The sequence below is a fragment of the Crinia signifera genome, chromosome 8 (assembly GCF_055691185.1).
Source record: "Crinia signifera chromosome 8, ASM5569118v1, whole genome shotgun sequence".
Taxonomy (NCBI): Eukaryota; Metazoa; Chordata; class Amphibia; order Anura; family Myobatrachidae; genus Crinia; species Crinia signifera.
Genome location: NC_139224.1, coordinates 24,309,915 through 24,323,636, shown reverse-complemented (window position 1 = coordinate 24,323,636; position 13,722 = coordinate 24,309,915). Strand labels below are relative to the sequence as shown.

General features: G+C 46.3%; 1 protein-coding gene across 4 annotated transcripts in view; it reads right to left on the bottom strand.

Annotated features, from left to right (window-relative positions):
- Positions 1 to 13,722, bottom strand: part of FRMD4B (FERM domain containing 4B) — a 207,184-nt gene that overhangs the window by 12,448 nt on the left and 181,014 nt on the right. The gene's annotated exons all lie outside the window — the stretch shown is intronic.

The following is a 13,722-nucleotide window of genomic DNA, read 5'->3' as shown; positions in this document are numbered from 1 at the left end:
ACAATTGGATACCTAAATCATGCTAGCAGGCAACTGCCGGTATAATTTATGGGGAAAATAAAAGGGCTGATAAACACAGCGCACATTGTATCGGAAAATGCAACAGAGGAACCGTGCACAAAGTTCCTACAGTACTTCAATAAAAATGTAATTTTCTTCAAATTGGGATCTAGCGCATCTGCACTGCTGCAAACCCAGGGACCGTGGGAAAAGATAGACCGTATTAAAAACAAGAACAGCAGCTTGGCACACGGTGCCCGGTAATCGTTAAAAAGTGAGTTAATTATAAAATAAAGCTAAATACATTTTATATATATAGATAGCGCACACATACAGATATAAGATCTCCTGAGCGCACACACACATAAGCCATAGACCCTATTCACTAACCATAGTCTATTTTGTATGATCTTTATAGAGTGAGATGCTATTTCCATATATTTGAATCAAGCGCAACCATCAGAAACACCTTCCTATGGCATCTTGTGAAGCTGACAGTGCATGCTGGGGCTTGTAGTTCCATAACAGCTTTTGCTCAGCAGATTACCCAAGCCTGTCATAAACACTCAAGCGATTTTGTGACCATTAATGTAGGCTAAACCTGGCTATCCAGCAATGCTGCTGACAAAAAAATTGAAAGTATCAATAAAATCAAGTAGAGTCTACAGCATTCAAAGCCATAATATATTCAATATCCTTGTCATAAGCCACAACAGAATAATGTCACAGCAGCAGCTACAATGTCCTGTGTCTGTGCCGGTAGTTCATTCCTGGGTTTACCTGCAGTGTCTAATCCTGTAAAGCTAAATTTCCATTGTGCTGCATGGGGGTTATAATCCACAGTGCTTGTCCTCGGAGAAGCTGCTGCAGATCTGGCACTTCCTGACTCCTCCAGACTTCTCAGATACTGGAGAAAGGTGAAACTCTACAACCCCGACCAACCCACTGATGACACAGTAGTGACATCACCGCTGCTCTCAGGACACACACCACTCCTGTGTGACACTCATGTACACACACATTACTGAAAGACCTGCAACTCTCAGTCTCAGCTCAGCTATTTTCACGATTAGATTTTATTAGTATTATTATTTTATTTGGTTAATGATAATTTTAGGGGGGGAATTTTATTTTTATTTTTTTATAAAAAAACAAAACAAACGCCCATATACATTGCTTACAGGCAAATTCCAGAGCCACAATGATAGAAACATAGAATTTGACGGCAGATAAGAACCATTTGATCCATCTAGTCTGCCCCTTTTATGTACAATATTAACCCTTGCTTTACTCGCTGACACAAAATATGTAGCAACTAAGGGCGGGATGTATTAATATACATCACCGCCCTTCGCCTGACAGTCACCGCGATGCTACCGTATATGTACTAACATATGCGGCTATTATCGGGTTGCGGTGGTGGAGACCCCTGCGATACCTGTAATGTGGTGTGCGGGGGTCTCCGTCACATCCCGGCGGCTGTCAGTGTCCCCCTGTGTCTCCTCCTCCCCCTGCAGCCGGATGTTCTCCCGACTGTGACACTTGCTGGGGGAGGAGGAGATCGATGGAGGACGGGAGGGGGGGTCGCGCGGGCGGCGATAGAAGCCCATAGGCTTCTATAGGGTATCACCACCCAGAGGGTGGAGATACCCTGCCAGGCGGAGACAGGGCGGACGGCTAATAATACATAGGAAAATTCGGTAAAACCCCCGTTTTACCGCATTTTCCCTTTAGTACATCCCGCCTTAAGTAACATAAACATAAATCCATGCAGCCTACCTGGGTATGGGTCATTGTGTCGACCACTGAAGCATTGTCAAAAGGTCGACAGTCAACCCTTACAGTCAAAAGGTCGACTTGAGTTTTTCACGTTTATATGACCCAAATGTCGACACCGTCGACATGGACACCGTCAAAGTGTACCGTTGTGCTCGGCACACTATTTTCTTCTCCCACCGCACCGTAGTGGATGGTAGGACATTAAAGATCACCTGTCGGCACATGTCTGCTCAAAAAACTGTAAAAATCTCATGTCGACTTTTTGACTGTTGACTTTGCCATTGTCGAACTAATTCTTGTGTCGGCCTTCCAGCCCTGTCGACCTTAGCCAGGGTCCCCCAGTAGCGACCGTCTCCCGCCTACCTGCATCTGTATTTATAATGTTATTTATTAACAGTCACCCAAAGTCACAGTCAAATATGAAGAAGACATATAAACTCCACACAGACAGACCATGAGTGGGAATTAAACTCATCTTCTCAGTGCAGTGAAGCCACAATGCTAACCACTACACCCTGCTGTCCTTGCTTTGTGTTTCCTTCTATTTTATTTTATATTATCAATTAGAATATCTTGTATAAAAAATAAGTCCTAATGAATGCAATAGAACCGGTTCCTCTGGCCATACATATTATTGCCTACTGTTCATTTTCTTATTTTCTTCTATTTTATTTCAGCAATTAAAAGTGCCGGAAGCTCACTGGACCTAGACGTAGTCAGGCAATAATAGTGAGGTTTAAAGGAGGAGTGCATGTGTATCAGACACACCTTGCCTTGTTGTGCCTGTGTCATTAGTGTATCACACAGTGACTAATGAGTACACGCATTCCGCTCGGTGAGAAGAGATTCTTCCCTGGATATAAACCGGTCTCAGCTGCACAGAAGACTGCACGGACTGTTGCCAATGACTAAAACCATCACCCCATGATATTCCTCAATGAACGTTGATTATTGGATACACACACAGGCCACCTGGATCTCTGGAAACAATGTGTCAGAAAGGGTGATATTGTGTTTTATCCACAATACTCTCATATCAAGAGCAAATGAGTCAATTTCCCTGTGGTGTGACATCACTTGACGTGATGTCATCACCTTGTGCTTCGCCACAACAGAGATAGGCTGAGAGTACGTACTGGGGTCATGCGTCTGATTTCAGAACCCAGACACTTGTACAATTATTAATCCCTTCCTTTGAATCGAATGTTACCTCAGGTGACCATTGCTCAGTGAGCAGATACAAGAAGTACAGTAATAACAGTGCCTGAAATAACCACCGGATATATTATTACTATCATTATCTCTCAGAGCTGCCCACTGAGAAACGGTCATCTTGGGGCTGATGTTTCTGGGTTCTGCAGTTAGACATGTGACGCCCTGTATGACGGCACCTCATATTCCTCCTTAATACAGTAAAGTGAGGGATATACAAACAGAGCATTGTGTATATACTGCGCAAATTCTGTACCGCAGGCCGCAACGTAATCTAATATTCCTAGTAACAACGCCATCCTGCAGCACGAGTGGTGTAATTAGCATTACTGCCTCACAGCACTGAGGTCATGGGTTCAATTCCCACCATGGCCCTAACTGTGTGGAGTTTGTATATTCTCCCTGTGTTTTTGTGGGTTTCCTCCGTGTACTCCGGTTTCCTCCCACAATCCAAAAATATACTGGTAGGTCAATTGGCTCCCAACAAATTAACTCTAGAATGTCTGTGTGTGCATGTACATGTGGTAGGGAATGTAAGCTCCACTGGGGCAGGGACTGATGTGAGTGTTCAAATATTCTCTGTAAAGCGCTGCGGTATATGTGTGCGCTATATAAATAACTGGTAATAAATAAAAATAGTTTGTATGGCTGTAGATCTTAAGTAAATACAGTCTGGACACCTTTCCTAACACTGTTTCCATCCCTGGCCAAACATACAGGACACATACGACCAATGACCCCCGAGGTCATTAATTTGGGAGAAAAGCCTTTGCAACTTGGTCAAACTCCAAAAACATGATTGAATGCCAACTAGGGCTCAACTTGAGTAGCAAAATGGGTACCATGCAATCATTCCCTCAGACTCCTGATGAAGCTGTACACATCGCTACTTCTATGTTAGCATCTGTCACACAATGGAACTTCAGGTTCTGTGCAATTGGAAAGCAAAGCCAGCTAACCGCATCATTTGCACTTCTGCTTAGTAACAATCTTCCTAATAGTATTCTCACACCTCCAGCCTTGGTTTGCTGCTGTTATATTGACTGATATACTCTCTGCACACAATCCTGCAAACACTGACCTATTAAATGATATAACACATGACCATCCTCTCTCTGTAACTGTATCCCACAAGGCAAACATTCCCCATTCTCATTGTCCAGGACTGGGAAACCCAGATGTGCAGGGAAGCTAAAAGGATTTGCACAACTGGTGAACCCTTTAACAAGTAACAAACTATCCAGTGTGTCCTGTACTCCAGAGATTGATGTTACACGTGCAGAGAGTAAACACTGGCTTCCCGCTTCCTTTCCCTGGGCCACAATTACTCTGCACTGTACCTTTAGCAAAAGCTTAATGTCACAAACAGATATCTTCTAGAAGATGGTAATAAATATATATTTGGTACTTGTTTCCTAGCACGGCCACAACGATCATGATCGTGGGCATCGTAAGGGAAAATCGGGGGCATCGCGGCCATCGCATGCACTAAAAAATCGGGTGCGATGGTCGCGACGCGATGCCCGCTTTCCCCATAGGGAACAATGTTAAATGCCTCAATTTAGCCGCGATGCCCCCGATTTCCCATAGGAAACAATGGTAAATGGGCCAGAAACCCCCAAAAACACCCCTGAACAGTGAAATGTCCCCCCAAAAGTATTTTAGGCCACCCCACGATCAATGCGAACCCGAAGCGTGGCGAGCGCAGCGAGTCCGCGAGGGGCGGCGGTACGCGTCCTCCGACCTTTTCATACCCCCACTATCCACGTCGGCGTGGAGTTGAGAATAGAATAGTGTGGCGAGCGCAGCGAGCCACCGTGCCCGAAGCGTGGCGAGCGTAGCGAGCCCCGCGAGGGGACGCAGATACCTGTGAAGCCCGCGAAGGGACGCGTTTACCTGTGAAGGTATCCGCGTCCGCTCGCCACGCTTCGGGCTCGGTGGCTCGCTGCGCTCGCCACACTATTCTATTCTCAACTCCACGCCGACGTGGATAGTGGGGGTATGAAAAGGCCGGAGGACGCGTACCGCCGCCCCTCGCGGGCTCGCTGCGCTCGCCACGCTTCGGGTTCGCGTTGATCGTGGGCTGGCGTAAAATACTTTTGGGGGGACATTTCACTGTTCAGGGGTGTTTTTGGGGGTTTCTGGCCCATTTACCATTGTTCCCTATGATGATTTGGTGAAATTGAGGCATTTAACATTGTTCCCTATGGGAAATCGGGGGCATCGCGGGTACATTGAGCCATTTAACATTGTTTCCTATGGGGAAATCGTGGGCATCGCGTCTGCACCATTTAAGCCTTTTTTAGCCGCATACGACGCGACCGACACGATTTTGACTGTTTTCAATGCATTTCAATGGGAAAATCTGGGGCATCGCGTCAGTCGCGTCGTATACCACTAAAAATGACACCCGATGCCCGCGATTGTGGCCGTGCTAGGAAACAAGTACCACATATATTTTTATTTCAAACACGATCCAACATGTTTCGGGTCTTGCCCGTCCTCAGGGATCCATCCATATATATATTAATGGCATTCACTACAACAGGGGTGGGGAACCTTCGGCCCTCCAGCTGTTATTGAACTGCACATCCCAGCATGCCCTGCTACAGTTTCGATATTTTGCCATACTAAAACTGTTGCAGGGCATGCTGGGATGTGTATTTCAACAACAGCTGGAGGGCCGAAGGTTCCCCATCGCTGCACTACAGTATCATACGACTGGTTTTAACGGTATAAAATGAAATAAGTCAGTCTAAACTGACTTTTTCTTTCCCTCGGAGTCCACTGAAGAGGGAGCGGGCCTTGATGTCATGTGACAACAGCCGCCCGCCCCGGCAGACTTTGGCCCACCTGCGTTACCAGTGAAACCCCCAGCGCTCCCCTGTTTCAGGCCTGTTTCCTCCCCCGGCCCCCCCACCCCGCAACAAACAGCCCGGAGAGTGTGTAATCCGCCGAAGCCATGCGGTGCTAGGAATTACGCATGCACAGAAATGCGCATGGGCAAACCCGACCAAGCTGGCTGGGGTCGAATTCAGATCGCTCCTGAATCAGCCCCACAGAGCGTTGTTAATTGGGTCACTGCAGTGAATACGGGCTAATGTCACGTGATCACAAGAATGTACAGTAAATGCCATTAGCAGTGCTGGGCAACAGGTGGCCCTAGGGCATTTACCCAGCCTAGCGGAAGTTTGGGGATATCCGTGTGACACCGACACGAGGAACATGTGAATTTGCACCGCTTGGAAAAGCGTATGGTAATCCATGGGTTAGGTCTTATCATGGCCTCTCCTTAATGTCTCTTATCTCTTACATTATGCTCGGGGAGTGGATAATCACTCAGCTGACTGAGGTGACTCTAGGTGTAAAGTGATTCAATTATAGACCAAACATCTGATTGGGAAGGTTTCTGAGGCCAAACAGAACCCTGATCAGATGCTTGCATGACGCATATGACCGATCTCTCGCCATGGGAAACAGGCGCCCGGCCTCATGCCTCAGTGATGTCACTGGTTACTACTCAACACACAGGTATCTACTACGGCATTCACAGAATTGTTGCCTTACAAGCCGACAGTCAGCTGTCATTGTTGTATACAGTGTAACCACGCACCTACTGCCATTCTAACAAATACGTTTCACAGCGATGGTCATGATTTTCATTATAGTAGAGTCCTTTTCTATAAGGATTCCTCACCGAGAAATGATAACAATGCACCGCTTGTGTGCAAAGACGCAGCATCACACTTCTGAACAGCCAAGTCCGGTAAAACTGAGCACAAAGACGCAAAACACTTTTGACATGTCTGCATTTGGCTGGGTATACAGGATATAGCTAACAAGAGCCAGGCTGCAGAATGCAGGATAGCCCCCGCTTCTACTTCCTTGCCATTGTCACTCCCAGCATCGGCAAGTTTGTATGCACTTGTACGCTGGCTACCTCGACGGATCCCGTGCGGAGAACATATTGTCTAATGTGTTCCAAACATCAAATTAAATAGTCTCATTGTGCTGTTTGCGTTTCCAACAATAAAATGTCTTATTGCTGGAAACACAGACAGCGCAAGTGAGACTGCATTTGATTTGATGCTTGGAAGTCAACGTGGGACGGTGGGGTATGGGTCAAAGAGTTGACTCGGTTTAGGTCATATGGTATAAAAAAAACTGTATGTTGGAACAAGTCAGCAAAAAAGATAACATTAGAATAGCACATGACACCTTTTTACTGTCGACATTCCCATTGTCGACCTAATGCTTGTGTCGACCTTCAGACTTCTCGACCTATTTCAGGTGTAGACCGAAGCCCTGTCGACATTCCTTGGTTGACCCAATGTATGTTGACCTTAATAGGGTCTACCTAGTGACCATATTCGGGACGGTGACCCCATTTCATGTTCTATTTGCTGCTTTTTCTGATTACAGCCCCCAAAATTGGACTACTTTTGTCTGTCTTTTGTGTACCCAGCATTAGTCTCCAATACGTAAAGGCAAAGTTTGATTACTGATCACTAAAGGAAGTGATGACACTGGCACGGCAGAAGACAGGATTCTTGGCATCTTACCCCAATTAGTCACACCCCACCCGGGGGACTGATAATAGTAAGCTTGCGTAGGATATGTGGATGGTTACAGAACATATCACATCTCAGCAGATTACTCAGTCTAGAACCGCAAGGGCACTTATTGCACAACACAGCTGTTATCTGCCCGGAAATTGGAACTGTGTGTGTCTGAATGTCTAATAACAGAGGCAATGCGGTCAGTTGTTTCCCAGCGAGATAGGAGAAAGGGGATGTACGGTACCGTGTCTCCCAGTGCAACTTTAATTCTCTTCGTGGTCATGGACATGGCAGAAAATACTGTTGTAAATAGACTTAAATATAAATATTACATAGGAAAATTAGTTATTTGCTGCTTAGCGAGCGATCCTGAATAAGGCCCATTGGCTCTTAGAGGACACAATAATTGAATGTATTAGGTCCGTACTGTGGTTGTCTTTTATTATACATTAGCGCAGTGGTTTCCAAACTGTGTGCCGTGGCATCCTGGGATGCTTTGGGGGACTTGCAGGGGTGCACTGGGTTGGTGGTCCAAGCTTTTTATGTCCATTATAATAGTCAAATTGTGGACAAACAGAAGGGAATCCTGTCCATTACCACATAACTGACCCTAAGATTGAGATATAAACACCATTTGTTTTTTAGATTTAACTTAATATTTGTTCTTGACTTTCTCAATGAGAAACCTTTAGCCTAAGGGTGCCACGAAAACATTTCTGATGCTTTGGGGTGCCGTGATTCAAAAACTATGGGAATCCCTGCATTAGGCTAAGACGCAATCTAATAACCTCTATTCACATCTGCGTCAGGCATTTGGCGTGTGTACCTCATGTTGCTGCCTATCTGAGGTCTGGCCATTTGTCATGCATTGTATCACAGGCCTGATCAATGTCCTCGCTTATCTGTGAGAAAAGCACACAGAAGATAAAGGGGCCTGCTCATAATTAGATCACCCTGCTGAGATGTCAATGGGGCAGCTATTGTGCGATGGCAATTGGACCAAACACAAGGCCCAATCTATCTCCGTTCACAGGTCTGTGTTATGAGGCCTGCACAATAGGCCTCACCCTTTATATTCAGCTGCTCTGAGGTAAAAAGAACTCGATGCGCTTTGTTTGCAAACCATAATAACACAACAGGCTGTTATGTTATCACAGAGGTCATTCCATAAATCTCTGAATAAAAAGGTTATTTATAATAAATGTAGCAATGTTGTACCTCTGATTAGGCTCACTATGCCCAACATGTGAAAGAGACGCCATTTTGTTGATGCCGCAGACATATTTTGACTAGTCAGGGCAGCTTATTGTATCTCTCTATGAATTTCTTGGACTTTTTTTTTTAAATCTAACGATGTTGCCGCTTAAATGATATATATTCAGGAAAACACATTTGTTTGCACAGAAAACAATGACCATATGTTAACTGCAAATAAACCCTACTGGTAACTAGATAATATTTTACTTTTAAATGTTTAAACCTATAAGTTTTATGGCATGGTGTACTTTAATAGTGTTGTGCATGACTGCTGTCTATATTCAGGGCAAGGTTAATGAACCAGTCAGTATGTATATACAACAGGTCTATAATAAGTGTTAAGGCAAGCATGGAGCTTCCGGCAGAAATAATGGTTGTTTCCTATACAAAGGTCTCTTCCCGACAGGGCCACCAGACTGCTATAACTCGACATACAGTAGGGCCAGATATCACATCGCGATGGTTCGCAACCATCAAATGTTTTTGTTGAGATGGCAGTGGTTCGATAGCGGTATTCCGATGTTTGCCGCCATGAAATGGTAAACATTTGATGTTTTTATGAAGGTCCCACCCCCCGTCCAATCCCCATCTGGCTACGCAACAGAGGATTTGCACATGCACGTCACTGCTGCAACATGCGCAAACAGGGATTTTTTTTTTTCAAATTATTTTCATGCGATGGTCAGTTACAATCAAAAGACAATATAGCGAATTTGATGGTGGATTCCGATGTCCATCCCTAACTTGACAATCCACTGGTACAGAGCAATCTAGTCCACTTTTCTGGAATTTGAACGAGGCTCACAAATTTAGACTAGGAATGACCTCTGGGAACCAATGGTAGGCAACATCGGTGCTCTAGGTCTAATGGAAATGCTGCCACCATCGGCTGTTTCTTTCCAATTCTCATCCGATGGTGCTAATGTCTATTTTGCCACCATCGCCTGGGAGGAATGTCTGCAGCAAAGCTACTTTTCCTGTGTCTGTGGCACATTTGTACCAGGTAACCCCCAAGTTGTTTCTATGCGATGGCTACACCCTATCACAAATTAATACCCCTTTTACACCAAAAACCCTGGTCGGACCCTGGTCTTTGAATGCTGGAGTATCCAGGGTCTGACCCTGCTTTATACCCCATTTACACAGCACTTTGACCTGGGTCGGACCTGGGTCTGCACCATTTACACTGAACCTGGGTCAGCCCTGCCTTAAATAATATTTTATATATATATTTATAGAAAAATATATATATATAGAAATATATATATATATATATATATATATATAGAAATATATAATATATAGAAATATAATATAATATATATATATATATATATATATATATCAGGGCTGACCCAGGTTAAGTGTTTTTTTTTTTTTTTTTTTAAGGTGCTGGGGGTGCCGGAGGGTACCTGTCCTGCCTGCTGTGCTTGGTGTACCTGGGGGTACCGGGGTGCTGGGGGGTGCTGAAGGTACCTGTCCTGTCTGCGGTCGGATCTCAGCGGAGAAGATGATGTGCGCCGTTGCTGTACCACCCCCCCCCCCTCCCCGGCAGACGGTCCCTGCGGCGTGCGGCGTATGGAGTGTCAGTGGCGGGGGTCCCTCTGGCGCATGGGAACTAGTACTAGTTCCTATGCGCTGGAGGGACCGCCGATACTGACACTCCATACGCCGCAGGGACCGGCTGCCGGATGCGGGGGGGGGGGGGGTGGTGATACAGCAGCGGCGCACATCATCTTCTCCGCTGAGATCCGACCGCAGGCAGGACAGGTACCCCCAGCACCCCTAGCACCCCCGTACCCCCAGCACAGCAGGCTGACAGGTACCCCCCTCTCCTCAGCAGCCGCAGGGACCCCCCTCCTCCCGCAGCAGCTGGGAACATCTTCCCCAGCGCTGCACGCTGTGGACCCGCTGCGGGTGCCTGCACCCGCAGCGGGACCATTTACACCGACATTTACACGGGTCCTATCCGTGTTCTACCCAGGTCAGGACCTGGGTAGAGGACCCGTGTAAATGGAAACGGATACCCCCCATTTACACCGCCGCGGATCCGGGTCTGACCCGCCGCTGACCCGGATTTTTCGGCGGTGTAAAAGGGGTATGTTGGCTACATGGACAATGGGCCTGATTCGGACCAATTAATACCCCTTTTACACCAAAAACCCTGGTCGGACCCTGGTCTTTGAATGCTGGAGTATCCAGGGTCTGACCCTGCTTTATACCCCATTTACACAGCACTTTGACCTGGGTCGGACCTGGGTCTGCACCATTTACACTGAACCTGGGTCAGCCCTGCCTTAAATAATATTTTATATATATATTTATAGAAAAATATATATATATATATATATAGAAATATATATATATATATATATATATAGAAATGCAGTAGATTGTCAGCACTCACAGGTCTTTCAGCAACGGTAAAACAGTACACAGACACGGCGGTCTTAAAGTTTAGCTTAAACTTTAAGACCGCCGTGTCTGTGTACTGTTTTACCGTTGCTGAAAGACCTGTGAGTGCTGACAATCTACTGCATTTCTACACATTGGAGTTTTCTCCTCGCTCAGCACCCGGGCAAGCTGACTGCCACGAGCACAGTTGGAGTGCCGATATCCGCAAGTGTATATATATATATATATATATATATATATATAGAAATATATAATATATAGAAATATTATATATATATATATATATATATATATATATATATATATATATATATCAGGGCTGACCCAGGTTAAGTGTTTTTTTTTTAAGGTGCTGGGGGTGCCGGAGGGTACCTGTCCTGCCTGCTGTGCTTGGTGTACCTGGGGGTACCGGGGTGCTGGGGGGTGCAAGGGGTGCTGAAGGTACCTGTCCTGTCTGCGGTCGGATCTCAGCGGAGAAGATGATGTGCGCCGTTGCTGTACCACCCCCCCCCCCCCCCCTCCCCGGCAGACGGTCCCTGCGGCGTGCGGCGTATGGAGTGTCAGTGGCGGGGGTCCCTCTGGCGCATGGGAACTAGTACTAGTTCCTATGCGCTGGAGGGACCGCCGATACTGACACTCCATACGCCGCAGGGACCGGCTGCCGGATGCGGGGGGGGGGGGGGGGGGTGTTACAGCAGCGGCGCACATCATCTTCTCCGCTGAGATCCGACCGCAGGCAGGACAGGTACCCCCAGCACCCCTAGCACCCCCGTACCCCCAGCACAGCAGGCTGACAGGTACCCCCCTCTCCTCAGCAGCCGCAGGGACCCCCCTCCTCCCGCAGCAGCTGGGAACATCTTCCCCAGCGCTGCACGCTGTGGACCCGCTGCGGGTGCCTGCACCCGCAGCGGGACCATTTACACCGACATTTACACGGGTCCTATCCGTGTTCTACCCAGGTCAGGACCTGGGTAGAGGACCCGTGTAAATGGAAACGGATACCCCCCATTTACACCGCCGCGGATCCGGGTCTGACCCGCCGCTGACCCGGATTTTTCGGCGGTGTAAAAGGGGTATAATTCGCACACGGGGTGTACAGCCTGTTGTATGCATCTGCGAGGCGATAAAAGCCTATTTTTTTTTTTTGTTCGCTGGTTGTTCGCAAGGTTGTTGACAGAAAGCCGGCTCATATGGGCTTCGTCTCTGGTGCTCGGCCAACCAGAATCACCCCCCAGGGGAAAGTGTGTACCCCTGCCACAGCCTGACAGGTCACCAGTGAATTGGAATGGCTGACACCATTCGCCAGTGATATAATCCCTGGAATTACGGCAAAATACTGCACGGGCAGAGCAACGATGACAATTTGTGATACTGTGATACTGTAACAGAGTACCAAAACAGCGTACACAAATCTATACACTGTGATTACTATATATATATGTAATAATGGGCAGGTTGAGGATACTCTGTCCAAAATCTCCAATTTTACTGAACATGACTGAGTAACACCTTTACTTTCTGACGGATCACAAACTATGTTTTGTGCGCAAAATGATTGAAAATACTGTATAGAATTACCTTCAGGCTATGGAGAAAAATCCTATTTGCTGCGGTAAATGACCATGGTTAATGTATTCCCCTGGGACTATCAGATTATCAGGGATTATGCTTCAGAGTCCCTGCGAAGAAGCCCTCAGCGATAACACACGGGCCTGGGAATGTACCCCGATCCCTTGTGTTATCACCAAAAACAGGTCACTTACTGCATGGTAACAATGGGATATAATTGGATAGCTCGATAATATTATTGGGCTCAAACACTACATTTTTCCATGAGGTAAATTAGTGCCGGCAATTGGATATTGGATGTGTTCGACACCATACAGTAGGAACATTGTTGGTCCCAGGCATTTCCTATAAGAGAGACTGGTTGCTGTCGGCAACCTCCCATCTTCAATAGAACTCCCATTTTTGTAAATTTACGCCAATGTGTCAATCTTCCCACATACATGAATATCCTGCCGATAGATTATTGGATTATTTTACCTGTATCATTTGCAGTGTTATTAGCGCTAAGATGATGTCAGTATTTGTAAATCAGCGATAATATTTCATTACCCAGCCCTGTGCATCCTAATAATGGTCCTCAGCTGAGTCACTACATATTATTACATATAAACCCTGACATTGATCTGCGCATTGTCACCGGCTGAATATGCCATAAGTATATACTGCACGTAGCACAGTTACATGACCTCATCTGTCCATTTATATCACATTCATTGCACTGGAATTTAAGACTCGTTTAATAAGACCGTGTTCACGGCAATTAGTATAGATATTAATAGCCTTTGTGGAGAGCTAGAAAGCAGCTTTATTCCCTTTTCTCATTCTCGCCTTTATCACCTGTCCTTATACTGTTCTCTCCAGACCGGAAACACTCTGGGTGGTATTCAATGCGGCCGGTGAGGGGGTTTGTACGACGAGGATGAAAACAAGC